Source organism: Tachypleus tridentatus, chromosome 8 (genome assembly GCF_004210375.1).
Source record: "Tachypleus tridentatus isolate NWPU-2018 chromosome 8, ASM421037v1, whole genome shotgun sequence".
In the NCBI taxonomy this organism is placed as follows: domain Eukaryota; kingdom Metazoa; phylum Arthropoda; class Merostomata; order Xiphosura; family Limulidae; genus Tachypleus; species Tachypleus tridentatus.
In genome coordinates, this window is record NC_134832.1 from 114379901 (window position 1) to 114398262 (window position 18362).

The window sequence follows — 18362 nt, forward strand, 5'->3', positions numbered from 1 at the left end:
CCCCGGGACCAGCACAAACTTAAATCTGCCACTGAATGCATACGTTTCAAAAGCATAACAGTAAACAAAAATTAGCAATTTACAGCTCTTGCAACTAAATTATAGTAAATACATTACCTTTACTTAATATTAGATCGTATTATGCGGCATCACCCACGCTTGGGTCTATAACACTTACATAACAGTTTATATTAGACAAATAGCTTTTGATAGACGATATTAATTGTATACAAACTATACGTAGTCCAACAGTTTGACATTCGGTCTGTCAGTATTACCTGAAGTTGAGAAAGCAAGAAATTGTACTTGAATAGCAGTACACGTAAGCTCTACGCTATCGTGTTACACTTGTGGCTAAAATAGGACAATGTTATCAAGTTATGTCTGAAATATTTCTATTCCTGAGGCAAATCAGCTACTGTATTTCTATCAGACTTTCTGCAAACGTAAATAACTGTTCATGTAATACGATACATGTTATCATAGTAGTTACATAGGGCACAAAGAAGGTACTAGCAATGGAATGAATAGCGAAAAGTGAATACAAAACTTGACAATGTTATGACTTGAATCAGTTGAATGATATCTCAAAATGGATTACTGCAATTCTTTGTTTTTATTATCCGAATGTTTCTTAAGTTAATACTTGTAGTGTATGTCTACCCGTTTTCGTTTGTTATTGAGTTGTAGAAATATATATATATATATATAAGTAACCAATATATCTTATATTTATATGGACATTTCATGAATTGCATTTACGAAAAATGTAGTTATGGAAATAGCGAAATATTCTATACTTAGAGCGGATTAGTTTGACTACATGTGAAGTTTCGTGATTTTAAAATATTACATAACCAAGCATAAAGACTGCATGTTAGTATACGACGAAGTTTTAGTAGTCGTATTAACGTGAGTTGTTTTTTTTCTATGAAAACTTGGTTTTTGTTTCGCGAACTGGTAGTAGAACGTTACATTCGTTTAACTCTTGACTTTGTAATGAAACGAAATTATTTCTCCGATGAAAAAATTACTTCGCCACTGAACACTTACGATACTGTAAATCTAAATTTAAGATAACGTAGCGAATACCCACTTACACAGCTACAGTGTAAGCATTCACTTTCATTATGAGAGTAGCCATGTTATCGAACACATGGTAGAAAATACTGTTGACGACGCATGTTAACAACATAATGGTTCTGTACTGTCTAATCATTACAGGTTATACCTTTATTATATCAGACTTTAAAAAATTAACCATTTTTAAGCGTTTTCCTAGATGGGTGTAAACATTGAAAATAAGTGGAAATAAATAGTTGTCTCTATCAGACGAAAATAAACTGACCTGTCTTACCTTCTGGTCTTTAGTATACTCCCAAATCTTTTGTCCGACACAAAATTAAAATACTTTTTTCAACCGACAACAATCTTACAGTGTGCTCCCTGTTGGTAAAGTGCTGATCATACCACACACCGGTGTCGAACATCTGGATCTCTGTCGTTCAACCAATGCCATGACAGCTGCTGTTCCACCCCTTCCTGCAATGTGGACGCGCCCAAGTCCACTATACACCAGACACTAGAGTAGCTAGTACACCCGGGCCTTGTAACAATTAACTATGTAGAGCGGCAACAACTAGTTTCTACGGGAGTTCGTTTATTATGAGTCATCATAGTCCAAACGGCCCACAAACACGTGTATACGACAATGACCTTTAACTTGGCAAGTCAAAGGTTAAGTAGCACGAGTAAACAAAAGTCAGAAAAACGAAAACTTGCTTTGTGTTATGATCATTGGACAGATACACTACTATAGGATTTACCACTCCTGCTATGGTTTAGTTTTAACAGCCGCAATAAACAAAGCCCAAATTTCTAGCTTCGAAACGAAGAGAAGTTATTATTAGCTCTCTGTTTGTTGTCATGCTGCCCAAAGATCGTGTGGGGCGAAGTAGAGGAACATAGCACACACAGGTTCAACTTTCTCAAAAACAAAAAAAAAAAAAATTGGAATGAAAACGCTACACAGTCCGCGGGAACGCCATGAGGAATTTAATGAGTCATCTTATGACGTCACTTCAAATTTTGCAGCCTAACCCTATAAATATTTCCTGAAAGCAGTCGTACAACAAAAGTTATAAGGACGAGTTAAAGGGAATTCTCACAGACGCACTCCTACGTACATATATATCATACGTATCTTTAAAGCAGTTTCTATATTTGTTTACCAAAAAATATTTCAAACGAAGAGAGTTCTTTAAACGTAAACCAACAGATCAATATAAGATCAATTCGAATTATATCACAAATAATAAAACTTTTTTAAAGCGCTAGTCCTTTCGCTTCTATCTGTTGATCAATCATATTAATGTCTGTCTGTCTGTCTGCTTCTGTTTTGTTTTCTCTGCTTCAGTTCTTCAACCATTATACACATACACTAGTTAATAGATATGTATATATATATAATGTCGTCTATATTTCATTCACTATTGTTTCTCAGTTGGTCAGCAGTGTATTTATAACGCTAAAACCTGAGGTTGGTTTTGTCCTAACAAACACATCATAGATATTCCATTGTACAGGTGTTTTTTAAAACACAACAGCTATTATTATACTTATTTTCTTTCTTTCTATTTTATAATATTTAATTCTCCATATTTATCCAGTTTTATTCCATCGTCTTTAGTTTTAATTTTATTTTTAAAGTAATCAACACACTTTCAGCTTTACAATTTCACATATATAATTTATCTTCGGATTTTCATTTCAAATTTCCGGTCTCTTACTTATCTCTGTCTCTCCCCTTTTAACACTTTCTATCCTCTACATTTGATTCATATATTTTGCAGTTTTAACCATTTTAATCCTTGATTTGAAACAGTCCAACTTTCATATTATTCCGCGATGACCATTCGTTAATTATTTTCTCCTTTTTGAATTTCGCTTGTTGAGGTTTTCAACCATGTCATATCAAACAATAAATTATTTAACATACTGAGCTAGATTATGAAATACATGATTACACGTATAAAATACCTTATACAACATATAATAAGAACCAAAATAAACCGAATACCTACGTAACTAACTACCTTATAGCCAAAAAAATCTGCCACTCCTTAATTAAGATAGACAGAGTATATGATATAGGTCTCCTATATATCACAGGAAGTTATTATAACTTGTTGTGTTTTGTATTTCGCGCAAAGCTACACGAGGGCTATCTGCGCTAGCTGTTCCTAATTTAGCAGTGTAAAACTAGATGGAAGGAAGCTAGTCATCACCACCCACCGCAAACTCCTCTTGGGCTACTTTTTCATTAACGAATAGTGGGATTAACTGTAACTTTATAACACTCCCACGGCTAAAAGAGCGAGCATGTTTGGTGCGACGGGAATTCGAACCCCCGACCCTCAGATTACGAGTCGAGCGCCTTAACCCACCTGTCCATGCCGTGCCTGTTATAACTTGCAATAAAAGTCTTAAATGTTTCTCAGCAGAAAACACAAGTGTACCACTAAAAGTGTAGATTTTTTGTGTTCTTACTCAGTTAATGTATTGTACTACATAAAGTAATATGTGTCATTTAAAAAAACACACGATTGTATAACTATCATTTCATGCCTGTTCCTTATACTTTCGACCCAGCATGGCTAGGTGCGTTAAGGCATTCGACTCGTAATCTGAGGATCGCGGGCTCGAATCCCCGTCGCATCAAACATGCTCGCCCTTTCAGTTGGGAGGGGCGTTATAAAGTGACGGTCAATTTCACCATTCGTTGGTAAAAAAGTAGACCAAGCGTTGGCGGTGGGTGGTGACGACCAGCTACCTTCCCTCTAGTCTTACACTGCTAAATTAGGGACGGCTAGCGCAGATAGCCCTCGTGTAGCTTTGCGCGAAATTCCTAAACAAACAAACAAACTTTACGCCTTCCTACATTTCTTGATCAATCAGCACCAGACTTGATACAGTGATACAGGATGACATGAGAAAGGTAATGGGGGGAAGGGTTTATTTTCTTGTGTTAGTTATAAAAGCACCAAATCAGCACAACTTAACACAGTAATATATACAGGATGACATGAGTAAGGTCATGAGAAAGAGGTTGTTCTCCTCACATATCTAATTTCATATTGATATAATTTTTTAGAAGAGTTAGCCTTTCTTTCAATATTGGTACCTTTGTGTGTTTTTATTTCACTTTTAATGATCGTTCTGTTAAGAATTCAATATTATCACAATTGTCGTTGTTACAAACGAGTTTATTTCACACATTCAACGAACGGGTACTGCAGTTAGTATCAAATATAAGTAATCCAAAAAATACTTTGTACTTTGTCTCGTTGAACTAATTTGTAGACTGAGAAGCCACTGTGGTAATTGTAAAACATAAATAACTGATTAACACTTATGCGTTTTGTTAATTTAAACCATCTGCATTTGTTCAATACAGCTCTTTCTAAAATGTCTTTGAGGTATTCAACTTTTTGGTAGGTGACTCAAGTGCACCGAGTGTAAACTGGTTAATCCTAGCCTACAGAAGAAAGACAATACATTGGATCTGTATTTAAAACTATAACGTGTTTTCATTCCGTATGATTCTTAGATGAACAAGTGTTAAAGTGTTCTTACTCCCAACTGTACCACTAGTTTGCTTATTAGTTTTATACTATGGTTCTAACTTGTTATAATCTCGATATCAGAGCCTGTAAATAAAATAAAATCAATACCCATATTTCTATTCAGTACTGTATAATGTAGGAGGCTGTAGATTCCAAGAAACGTTGTTTGAGAAGTAACATATGCAGTAAATATCATAAAACGTTTTTTGCTCAAGGCATTAATATTTTACATATCAATATGTAGAAATACGCCCATTCTAGTAAACTACCCCTTTACGTGTAAAATCTTTGGTCTAAAAGAATAACCTTCGATTCTTACAACGTAAACTTCGATAGAACAGTTTGCAAAATACAAAAATAAAAGGTGGTAGTGCTTTTGTACGTGAAAACACAACACGAAATATTTCCCTAAATTGGAAGGTTTTTAAAGTAACTCCCCTAAAATTTGATAAACAGACTTTGTGTAGGTTAAACAAAGATACGTATCTGCTGATACTGAACGACCACCTGTCAGACACCTTAAGAAGCAGAATGGCCTGAGATCAGACAAACAAAAAGATACAATGCATTTACCAGGCAGACAATATGTGTTTGTTTGTAGTTAAGTACAAGGCAACACAAAAGGCTATCTGTGCTGTGTTCCCCCATAGGTATCGAAACGTGGTTTTTAGCATTATATGTCTTCAGACTAACCGCTGTGCTATTGAAGGGCTACACGTTACTTAAACGATTTTGTATGAGTTAGAAAAACAAGTTTATTCGTCAAGCTGAATAAGCTGCAAGTCGCTAGATGGATAACTTATTGAAAAGAATTACTTTGTGTCAACCAAACTGACATATTCAATCGAAGACGGTATAGACAATATGTAAGCAAAGCTTGTGACTCTAGAACTTTCAAACCATTCTTTCTCATGTATTACTTAAATCATGATAAACAGATAATGTACAAATGATATAAATTTAATTCTTCGGCGTTTATGTGATATCATTCTTGTCAGATATTCTCAACATAAAATATGAAGTCAGAGACCATTTAAAGCTAAGACAATTTACTCAGGCAAATTGCAGCGCTCCAAGTGGCAGGTTTGATAAAAACAGTTGTGATGCTGGCTTACCGTATAAAGTTTTCTTGTATATAAACACGTATTACATTCCCTGTTTATGTAAGCAATAGCTAAGAAATGGCAGTGCTGTCAATTCCACTTTTGGATAACATTTTTAATAAACATACTAACTACCGATTATATGTTTTCCTTCTTTGTTTCCTTCAAATATTTGTTACGACCCTACAATTTCCTCGAACATTTTACTTTCCCAGCCATTCACTACATTGACGAAATGTGTTTATCGCGAGATATCACGCTAATTCAGTGTCAACTTCCTAAAGCATGTGTTGTATACAGATAAGCGAAATATTGCTTTTACTGTAGTCTTCCTTGCTGTTGTTTACTAAACCAACTATCTTAATATCATTGATGTTTCATGGTAGCGAGAAGTGTCAGACAATAACAAAACAGTGGCGGCGCCAGGATATTTTAATTGGGGGGCTGAGGTAAACTGTGGAGGGGCTTCCCAAAATGCCATCAATATGAAGTATAGATGGTAAATTGTAATAATGTAAATACCAAGGTACATTTCAGAAAGGTGTGCTATTTTGAACTGCGTTTTCAATGCAGTTTTCATTGGAAACTCATACTCTGATTAATAATTCATCATTACAAATTAGGAATAATCTGTTTGTGAAAATATGCGTATATGTATACATTATTTATACAGGCCAAACTGTGATTGTGATATTGTTCTTATTATCATAAGTGTGAGAAGCACCTGTTACAGTAATGTAACTACTACATTACATTAAATTAGGCACTTCTAAATAGCCCAATGACAATTTCAAAATTCATTCTAGATTTGTTCAGAAATATTATTTGGTCAGTTAACATGTAAGGTCATTATCTAATCATAAGTATTACATTAATTGGATTTTAAGTGACAATTTTAAGTGTATGCCACAATTATCAGTACAATTTTGGATGGTTGATACACAATGCAAAATGATCTCACAGAGGACACAACACCGGCTAAATGCTTTATAGTTTTGACCTAAACACAATACACTTATACATGCATGCTATGTTTTACTTTTCAATAAAAAGATAAATGAAATTAATGGGTAAATACCTGTGAAACCTTTAGTTTATCAAGTAAAATCCCTGATGATTTGTTGTAACTTGGAATCAACGTGGTTGTCTAATCTTCGTTAAAGCTCAAAATAGAATGGCATTACACAGAGAGCGGCAATACAGCGCATGAGTTTCAGTGCATTCAGTATGTTGCTATGGGACGCATGACACATACTTCCGTCTTAATGAAGACGTTGAGTTCTACAGCTCTATGTCTCTTTGATGTTTAATTGTTAAACAACAACAACGATTGTGTTTTCCATATTTTATGAATATATGTAGGTAACAATATTGGTGGGCTGAGGCGCCGCCACTGTTTTTTTTTTTTTTTTTTGAAGGCTTTGAAAACTTTTCAGCTTTTGAGTGTTCCCTTCAGTTTTTACAAGAGAGAATATTAGTAATATTAGTGCTATATAAGAAATATTAGGGTTAACCTAAATAATATAAATATTAAACCCACTGATGGTAAAACAGAAAGACTGAGATATTGAAAGTAGAGCACCAGGATTGGACAATACTTTCCACAAGGTTTTAAAGAGGTCAAACATGAAATATGCAAGCTCTTTTATTCTGTACTTGGTAAATCAGTAGACACTGGGCAGGTGTCAAGAGATTGGAGAGTTGATGATTACTCTATTTTTTAAATCTAATATGTAATAACACGTGATGTGTTCCTTAGATGCCTATTACAACCACTTTTAAAGGGCCCGGCTTTGCCAGGTGATTAGGGCGCTCGAATCATAATCTGAGGGTCACGGATTTGAATCTCCGTAACACCAAACACGCTCGCCTTTCAGCCATGAGGGCTTATAATGTGACGTTCAATCCCACTACTTGTTGATAAAAGAACAGCCCAAGAGTTGACGGTAAGTGCCTTCCCTTTAGTCTTACACTGGTAAATTAGGGATGGCCAGCACAGATAGCTCTTTTGCAGCTATGCACGAAATAAAAAACAACAACAAAAAAAAACACTTTCAAAAGCCTGGTCGTAGCACCTCTTCACGTATTACGTTCACTTAATATGATATACTATGAATTCATGTTACGACTCACTAAATTCTCACAACATTTACCATGATATGTGGCCACTTATTTGCACTAATATACGCTATAGCGTGAGTAGTACGTAAATATTAGCTTATTTCGCTCGTTGATATGATCTCACATCAAGAACTATCATAATAAAACAAGTTCCTAATTTCAAACTAAAACTTCCTGAATTTGTCATAAAGTGTGCGGTTAAATGATAGAAGTTTTGTGAAATGTTATCAATGTAACTGTTAGATAGCGCAGTTGAAGTTTCATTACGCTTGTAGAGAATGGGAGTGGGACATCTTAGCGATATATGGTTTTTTGGTGGGGTGGGACTTAACTTGGCTTGTTTCGAATTTCACACAAAGCTACTCGGGGGATATCTGCACTAACCTTTCATAATTTAACGGTGATAAACTAGAGGGAAGAAAGCTAGCTATCACCACCACCAAAGAATTGTGGAAGTAATAATAATTTAACGCTCTACGGCTGAAAGGGTGAAAAAGTTAGGTGACGGTAATTCGAACCCGTAGATTGGTAGTCAAACGCCCTAACCATGCCAACCAAGCCTGTTGATGTGATGCTAATTGAATACTGTTTTTTTACACTGATGATCTTGATATTAGAGTCCTCACTAGCTAAGCGTTACGTCTGAGGGCTTATAACAATAAACACACTGAATTTCAATTCCCGCTGTAGTCACAGAATAGGTAACTCACTGTGTAACTTTGCGCTTAATTATAAATAAACAAACTTAACCTTATTACTTTACATTAAGAACTCACCAAGATGTGTCACTGTTGTAATTATAACCAAAATAAGTTTACTACAATGGCATTCAGATTGTGGTAACACGATAAGGTACTAAAATATTTAGTTCGCCGAAAGATACGTATTATAATAAAGAACAAATATTCAATATAGAATCTTCCCCTCGATTGAGATAAGTTCCAAGTATTTAGTAAAATATTTTGTAAGTTTTCTTTTTTACTATAAAGTAATCTTAAACTGTTAAATCGAGAAAATCTTACCTTTACCTTTTTATTTTCCACAAAAGATAATTAATTACTTTAAAACATGCCTGACTTAATTAAGTAACTACATAAATAGTCACCACCAGTAACACAGTGGTATGTCTGCGGTCTCACACCGCTTGAAACCGAGTTTCGACACCCGTGGCAGGCAGAGCACAGTTAGCCCATTGTTTAGCTTTGTGCTTAATTCCAAATAATGAATAACACAAATAGTCTTAACTCTCCCATCCTCACCCTTCTAGTCTTGGTCACGTGCTTTAGGCTTCATAAAAGTACTTTTACATCATAAATTTCCATACAAACATCAATGAGTTTAAGACGAAATTATTGTTCAACGTAACGTCACTGCTTTTGGGAACAATTTCAAATTATACTGTACTCCAAAAAGTCATAATTCATTATGCTGACATCGCTGGTCATTATTACGGAGTTACAACTGGTAGTACTGTGCAAAACACAAAACTGTATTTTAATACAAAAGAAAAAAGACTATTATTTTTTATGACTCATTGATCGGGCATTATATTTCAAAATGATAATCTTCATAATTCATAAAAATAAGACAAAGGTAATTTGAATGAAACAATAGATAAAGGCTTTAATATTGTTGGTTACACTGAGGTTTTCTGGTCAATCCTTCTTTCTTTGTTTGACTTCTTTGATTTATCTATACTCGATTATACAGAGAAAGTATATTAATCTTATTTTATTGTTTAGTTCTTTGCATCATTAAATAAAAAAAAGGGTATTCTGCTGCAATGTTCATTAAAAATACAATAAACTACAATTAGTCTTAGAGATTGTGTAAATACTGTATAAATGTTTCGAGCTATCTTTTTGTATTTTCTTAAGTGTTACATTTACGTTGCTGAAATATACAATGGAAATCTGTCTTTTCTCTTCAACTGAAGTTTAATAGTGAAAAAGAGTTTGATTATTTCGAGGCTTTATGACATAAGAGTAAAGTAGAATTGAATGAAACACACTAAAGTTTAATCTCTTATTTATCAACAATTTGTTTTAGCCCTTCTCGTCTTGTGGATGAGAACTCATTAATATTCATAGAAAATTAGTGGCTATAATGTAAGTTAAATAAATAACAACTCAATTCCATTCTTTGATAAAATTCTGTAGCATTTTCAAGAAATAAAAGATTTATTGATTATTGATCTTTGCTTTTTCTTTATTCAGTTGTTTTTGACAACTTTTTAACTTTTTGGATGATACAAAATAAAAAAACGTTTGTGTCTGTGATAGCTATTTATATGATTTATATAGCGCTTGCATTAATCCAGAAGTTAAATTATACGTATCTTAAAGATCATGGAGGCCTAAATTCATCACTAACTTATTTGTAGCGTTTCGTACAGATTATATAACACGTCTCAAGAGTATACAGCATTTTGAATTAAAAACAGATATGTATTTTAACATGTTTATTTGTTTGAAAGTTTGGTAAAATAACATATTACAACAGCACATGCTTTGATGTATCCTGTTTTTCTACGCTGACCATCAAAGACTTACACCGCCAAAAACAAGGTTTCCATACCAGTAGTTGACAGAGCACGTATAGCCTATTGTGTATCTTTGTGTTTAATTCCAAGGTACATTTCAGGTATCGATCACATAACGAAGAACGGCTTGGAGGATATGAACAATCCACTGGCGGACCTACAACGCTAGAAACCGGGTTACGATACCCGTGGTTATCAGTGTACCAATAGCTCATTGTTTATCATTGTGCTTAACTTGAAACAAACAAACTTAACCTCCCTATGGATGGAGCTTCTTCCTGTTTTGAAACTCACGATGAATGGAATTTTCTGTACAGATTTATTTCCAGTAGGAATGTATTTGTTTGTTTGTTTTGGAATTTCGCGCAAAGCTACACAAGGGCTATCTGGGCTAGCCGTCCCTAATTTAGCAGTGTAAGACTAGAGGGAAGGCAGCTAGTCATCACCAACCACCGCCAACTCTTTGGCTACTCTTTTACCAACGAATAGTAGGATTGATCGTCACCTTATAACACCCCCACGGTTGAAAGTACGAATATATTTGGTGCGACGGGGATTCGAACCCTCACTGGTCGAACACCCGAACCCACCTGGCCATGCCGGGCCGTAGTAGGAATGTGTTTTGTCGTATTATTTTTGGTACTATAAATAAATATATACATAATATAATAATAACACGGAGAAAAGGTTTATATATACGCGTTCATGTAATTACTCTTAATGTTGCCAACAATGTTTGGTTAGATAACATCAAATAAAGTGAATGAAGCAAAATTCAAGCGTAACTAACCAGAATCTGTCAAAATAGCTTTATAATATGCCGTTACGTTACAGAAGATAGTAAATAGAGTTACGTGGTCAAAACCACGACACGCACACAGAATGACCATTTTATTTGGATTCGCGCGACCTCATTGTATGCCAAAAATACCAATCAAAACACCTGTAAACTAAGGAATTCACCAGATTGTAACTTTCTTTATGGCTCTTTTCTTTTTTGTGTTAAATACTTAACTAATCTGTTTTTTGCACTCGTGAAGTTTATCTCGTACAAGCCTGTAATTAGGGTATTTTCACTGGGAGTGAAGTTTGATGCAAATCTGATAATGGGAGTAAGAAAGTATGTTACTTAAGGAAGAACCATGGTGGTGTAACTGAACTTAACTTTAATTCGCATTCTTTAAAAAATTATCCTTTTTATGATTGCACAAATAAATATCTTTCTTGTCTGAACAGCATTAAAATGTATTTACAAAATTACGTAAACATTCCTTTAGATTAACCTAACTTTAATGAAAAGGAGAAATGTCACAATATAACAAATACTGTTAATGTAATGTAATCTAATGTAATACTCTTGTAGAGTAATGTAACTTTACTTGTACTACTCAGTGTACTTAGCTCTTACACTTTAAAACACATTGGAATTACTTCTTTCATCCTAACACTGATTGATGTCTAAAACACACTGCATTTCACCTCTAGCATCTTAAACAGAATAACATCCAAAACACATTGCATTTCACTTCTTGTATCTCAACACAGATTGATATCTCAAACACATTGCATTTCACTTCTTGTATCTCAACACAGATTGATGTCTCAAACACATTGCATTTCACTTCTTGCATCTCAGTGCTGTTTCTTGTCTTAAAATACAAAGCATTTCTTTTTTTCATGCTATCACAAGTTGATGTGCAAAACATTGCATATAACTTCTTGCGTAACAACACAGTTTGGTGTTCTATACAACACTTAACAACTGTGTTGCAAGCGAAATTTGTTAGTAAAGATATCTATATTTAGTTCTTTTTGAGTTTTAAATTTCACGTTCGTGGTGGAAAAGACCGCCATGAACCAAACAACTCTAAAAATAACCGTCGCTGGTGAACGGTTAAAAACTATAACTTCTTAAAAAAAAAAGTTTGTTACAGGTAGACCTCTACCTTCACTTCCCACGTGAAGATGCTACAACGACTTTATGCGCTACCCTTACTTCGTATTGAACTAATACACCAGAGGGCTGTTGTTTGTTATGAAGAATAAAGCTGAACAAAGGGCTATCTGTGCTCTGCCCACCACCAGCATTAAAACCCGGTTTCTGGCTGTGTAAGTCCACAGACATACCTGTCCCCTAGTCTGCGGACTTATATTGCTAAAAACCGGGTTTCGATATCCGTGTTGAGCAGAGCACAGATAGCTCTTTGTGTAGTTTTGCGGTTAATAACAGTAACCGCAAACATACCGTTGTGACACTGGTGGGCTATACCAGAGGGAAAGAAGCTGGTTAACACAGTCACTGCCATCCCTTGAGCTGCTTTATTCGCAGAATGGGACTTGACCATCACATTTCTAACGCATCCACAATCTCAAAATGCGCAGTGCGGTTGTTTTTTGTTTTTTAAATAACAAAATGAGAACCGCTTGTCCACATTCCGACGTGCGTTTTTGGAGATACTTCGATTTGTTAAACTATACAGAGTGGCTCAAGCAGAGCAGAACAAAACAGAATATTTTAAACTTAGATAAATCATTTCAACATCATTAAAACTATAAGATGAAATTGAATTATCGTTTACAAATTATTTTGTTACCAGTGTCGTTAACACGCTTAATGCACTGATTACTTGGTTTTGTGCTTGTTACAAGGTTTCATGCTGTCAGCTTGTTTGTCACATAGTATTTATGGTGAATGAATAAAGAAAATGATTCGTGTATAGGGTCACTTAAACTGGCACTTTGTCCTTATCACGACCCGTGACCGTATTCGTGTAGGAACAATAAACGTCACCTTTGAGCACCTCATAAAAACATTAACATGATTCGAGAACCGCAAGTCCAGAGATCAGGGCCAGTGGTTTTGCCTTCACATAGAAAATGGTTAAAACTATCGTTCCTAAACCTTATACATAAAAAGTGTTCTATACACCCAAGTTATATATTTTGAGTAGCAAAAAAAATGAGAAGACATGGTTGCACATGTTGACTGGATACATAGAGTGTTTATTCATTAATAATTTTTGAAAATAAGATAGAAACCGATCACCTTTAATAAAGATTGTGTGCTAGACTGTCTGTATCCAGCTGGGCGTTGGAACGTTATTTATTGGAACATTTATGAAATATTAAACCTTAAAGAGACGTGTTTACACTTCAAGTCATAACATCGAGTGAATTTCAGCATTATGAAATAAACATTTATTTTTGCTTTTAAAGGTAAACATGATTTATTTATTTGACCTACGGTACGTTGATGAATATAGAATCAACCAGACTAAACGTTCTTAATTAACTAATGAAGAAACTTTTGGATAGTTTTTTCTTAGTTAACTGAAAGATATTTATATACTCCTTAAGTCCTAACATGTTGATTTCAAGTTGGTAAATCAAAAGAAATCTTATATAAATAAATAATATAAGATAAAATAATATAACATTGAACATTCTGAATGTATGCTAGGCCTAGCATGGCCAGGTGGGTTAAGGCGTTCGACTCGTAATCTGAGGGTCGCAGGTTCGAATCCCGGTCACACCAAACACGCTTGTCCTTTCAATCGTGAAAGCGTTATAATGCAACGGTCAATCCCACTATTCGTTGGTAAAAGAGTAGCCCAAGAGTGGGCGGTGGGTGGTGATAACTAGCTTACTTCCCTCTAGTCTTACACTACTAAATTAGGGACGGCTAGCACAGATAGCCCTCGAGTAGCTTTGCGCGAAATTCAAAAACAAACAAACTAAACGAAGGGAATGCGAATCTGGGATGGATGGTTACAACTTTCAAGATTCATGGAACAAAAAGTAACTGATTCCGAAACACAAAACGAGTACAATGATATATAGCACGATATACGTGTGTACTTTCGTTATTCTTACGACGTGATACCTGAATATCCACAATATTTTGTTCGTCATTCGTATCACGTAACAACCGAACATTTGATGGTTCACTGGTATGTACGGGTATTCAGTGCCAGTTTAGCGTTCTCGAATACCTCCTTTGACTACATGAACTTGGACTTTGATTTTATCGGTTCTGACTATTTAGTTCTGTACTCGTGCAGAAAGGCCGTCGTACAAGGATAGCAACTTGAACTTTGATTATCACAGCTAATGAACTCCAACGAATTCGGTGAAAGTTGAATATCGGAATGAACACAAAGTGATTGAGAAACAAGACAGAGTTTTCAATATTCGTGGAATTCGTTTAAGCAAAATTAAAGTAAATTAAGGTATGAGACCCCACCACCCCTATTTATTAGCTAAATTATTGTGTGCCAGCAATAACAAGCGTGGGGCGCTAGTATGCCCGATTTACTTTCAGTACTCGTAAGGATCTCTACCAGCTTTAAGGCGTGCGACTCGTAATCTGAGGGTCGCGGGTTCGCATCCTTGTCGCGCCAAACATGCTAGCCCTTTCAGCCGTGTGGGCGTTATAATGTACAGTCAATCCCACTATTCGTTGGTAAAAGAGTAGCCCAAGAGTTGGTGGTGGGTGGTGATGACTAGCTGCTTTCCCTCTAGCCTTACGCTGATAAATTAGGAAAGGCTAGAGCAGATAGCTCTTGTGTAGCTTTGCAAGTAATTCAAAACAACAACATCATTACTGGTTCAAGTCATCTCGAATGTTTGATTTCCTAAAAATTGGGTTCCTCGTCATCAAAACATTACCTTCTGTTGTTATATAGAATTATTTTAAATTAATGAATATCTAGTTTACTCACTCTCATAATTGCAGCATCTGTCAAGGATGTGTAGCATTCTCTTGTTTCTCAAACACTTTGTTCTTTTGTTGGTTGCCATCTTCAGCACATAGTAATATTTTGTGTCTAGGTTAAATGTGGAGTATCGTTTGCTGGCCGAACTATGACGCGAACTAAAACTGATAGTTGGCCAATGTTCTTATAAAAACGTAGGCTCACTGAAAAAAGGAAGCAAGGTAATGTTTGAAACTCAAGCACATTTCACTTGTTCAATTCTATTCGGCTTTCATCGCGACTAGTTCGACAGAAATTCATTTCTAGAGAAGGAAACCTGCCGAGCTGTTCACTGATCCAGTACACGCGATTGTCTACTTGCCTGTGCAGGTGCGTATACTGTATTTTGTGTTGTGTCTCAATAAAGATTGTTTTCATTGTCATTTAAATGTGTCCAATCTGTTTATTTCTCGCACAGTTAAAAATTTAGACTTGATTGAATCTGCTGTTATTTGCCCATTTGCTTGGAGTATAACTGTTATTTGCAGCTTTGCTTGTCTGATATTTATCAGGAAATCGGTTTGACCTATAGCTGCCACACTTCTTTAGGGTAATTTTTATAAATGCCAACGTTTCAAATATAATAGCTTCCAGTGACTCAGCGGTAAATTTTCAGGTTTATGACGTTAAAATGGAGTTTTAATACTCATTGTGGGAAGAGCACAGATGTAGCTTTGCACTTAATAACAACTAAACCAATATAATAACAACCCCCCCACACACACACACGAAGAAATAATAAAAAAATTAAAGCTGTTCTAAGTTTTTAGAAACTAAGTAAATCAGTCAGCTGCGAGTACTTTCGGAATTTTGCGTGATAAGAACTTCCCTCATTCATCAATTTTTTTAGCTGTTACGCAAGTTTTGCTTATACTTCTTTTACCTTCAACTGACAAATTCATTTAATTACTATCTAATTTTCTATCAGAGTAAATGTGACAGTTAGGTTACACCTTAAATAATAACACTTACCTCCTGCACGTTAGTGTAGCGCAACAACCTTCACGCACCCTTGCTTTGAGAAGTCCCAAAACCTTTTGCGTGTAGAAAATTATGAGAAATTATGTGCTATGAATCTGGATATCTTTCTCTCGAGTCATGTGTGAGTTATTCTGTTGTTGTAGAGGAAAAACAAACGAACATTATAATCCCGAACAGTTTCAGTTTACACCAGCTCGGGACAGTAAACGCTGAATGTTATTGTTATGTAATTAAAACCAATATAGGTGTTTCTAATTATAGTTAACAATCACTTTCTAGACCTAGAATTTCTTAGGGCTTTCTATTGCTTTCATTTGTACAGCTGATAACATGTACCGCTTTGTTGAATGGGTTTCTTTCGGTTGAACCTTTAGAATTACTTAAAATATGAGCCAAAATAGGAATAGTTTGGCGAGCTTCTCTGGTAACCTGTAACGAAACTAGTATCAGAGATTGGTATTGATTTTGTATTAAGTGGGAGACAGTTTTGCAATATACAGTAATTGACTCGCGCAGAAAACTTTTCTCAGCTTCCTGATATTTAGCGGATGTCCACAGCTACTGTGTGAAGTTTCTATGAAGTGGAGGTTTTCCCAGTATTCGTCACGTACTAGCATGGAAGTTTTCCTAGTATCCATCACGTTATAGTATGAAAATTTTCCAAGTATTTATCACGTTATAGCATTGTGGCGACGTCCTGTGTAACAATAACGTCTAAATTCTGATTTCAAACAAAAGAGATGATGGTTTGTAGTTATTGTGATGGTTTATATTCACATGTCACTTAATTTCCTTTGAAAAAATAGCATTTTACATTCTTTAGGCCCGATGAATTTTATTATTATTTGGACAAGACATAGTGACTTTTAGAAGAAGACACTTTAAACAGATAGTAGTTGATCAAACAATTTGTTTTATTGTTAGATTTCGCGTAAAACTGCATGAAGATTATTTATTCACTCTATCCATCCTCAATTTTGAAGCGATAAACTAAGAACTAACACCGACTCTTAACAGACCCAATAATGGAATTTGATGCTTACATTTATAACGCACCCATGGAGTAACAAGAATTTCCACAGTCCGGAACGCTAATCAATAGATCGCGTAAAGCAACCTGTGACTTGTGAATAGTAATGAAGTTCGAAACTAGAGGGCGAACTCACTCACCGCTCTCAAAGGGTGTGGTAAAAAACATTGACCTGATTATTCCATCTCTCAATACAGACCATGCATACATTAGCTGAGAGTATAACTCACGCACATTGTAACGATAGTGATTAAAATCATACACCAGATATTGCAGGTTTTCATCAGGTACGGAAATTTTGGCTTGTAACAAGTTTCTCACAAAGCTACACGGGTGCTATCTGCACTAGCCTTCCCTAATTTAGCAGCGTAAGACTAGAGGGAAGGCAGCTAATCATCACTACCCACCGTCAACTCTTGGGCTATTTCTTTCACCAAAGAATAGTGGGATGGACCATTATCTTATACGACTCAAAGGTTGAAAGGGCAAGCATATTGGGTGGGACGGGGTTTGAACCCGCGATCATTAGAATAAGGACTTAAGTGCTCTAATCATCTGATCATGCCGGGCCTAATTACAGGAAAAGGAAGAACATGAAACATATATTGGATCAATTTAATTCAAGTAGTTCAAAACTGACCTCTATTAATATGTGGCTATGCCTTCCAACGGTTTGTTTTAAGTGTGTTACACATTACGGTTTTCTTTCACAATTTTTAGCTAATGCTTTAAATAAACACAACATATTTACTTAGATAATTTTTTCTGTAAACGTTGTTTCGACACTGGAAGGTAAACAGTTAAGTTCTTTTTTTTTCAGATATTGTGAACGTAGGTAAAAAATATTTAAACTTAAGTTTGTTTGTCGTTTTATCACAGAATATATTAACGAAAAGTTGGAATGACCAACGCATTACCAAGCTTCCAACAGGTAAAAGGGCAAGCATGTTCGGCCCCGCATATTGCGAGTGGAGCACCTCAAGCACCAGGCCAAACAATGAACAACCTATATAAAAACTGGTCTAGTTTTATGTAATACTTGTCCTTAAAGATGTTTATTTTCTCCAGCTTAACAAACACGTATCATATTAACATTATTTGCGCAAGATAAGTACGGAGACAAGGCATAAATACCAAGAATATTTGACATACCATTTCTGACTTGTCAGTTTCTGTTGTTTGGTGCAACATTTCACATTGCCTGAC

General features: G+C 35.3%; 1 protein-coding gene across 6 annotated transcripts in view; it reads right to left on the bottom strand.

Annotated features, from left to right (window-relative positions):
* LOC143223247 (uncharacterized) overlaps positions 1–16640 on the bottom strand; it is a 62292-nt gene extending 45652 nt beyond the window's left edge. For 2 of the 6 annotated variants that reach the window (XM_076450949.1, XM_076450946.1), the window contains exon 1: positions 16118–16640. The gene's annotated coding sequence lies outside the window, so the exon portion shown is untranslated. Of the gene's footprint in view, positions 1–1348; positions 1865–16117 lie in introns of those variants that run through there. The other 4 variants (XM_076450947.1, XM_076450944.1, XM_076450948.1 and 1 more) reach the window with 3 other exon arrangements.
* Between the last annotated feature and the right edge of the window lie 1722 nt (positions 16641–18362).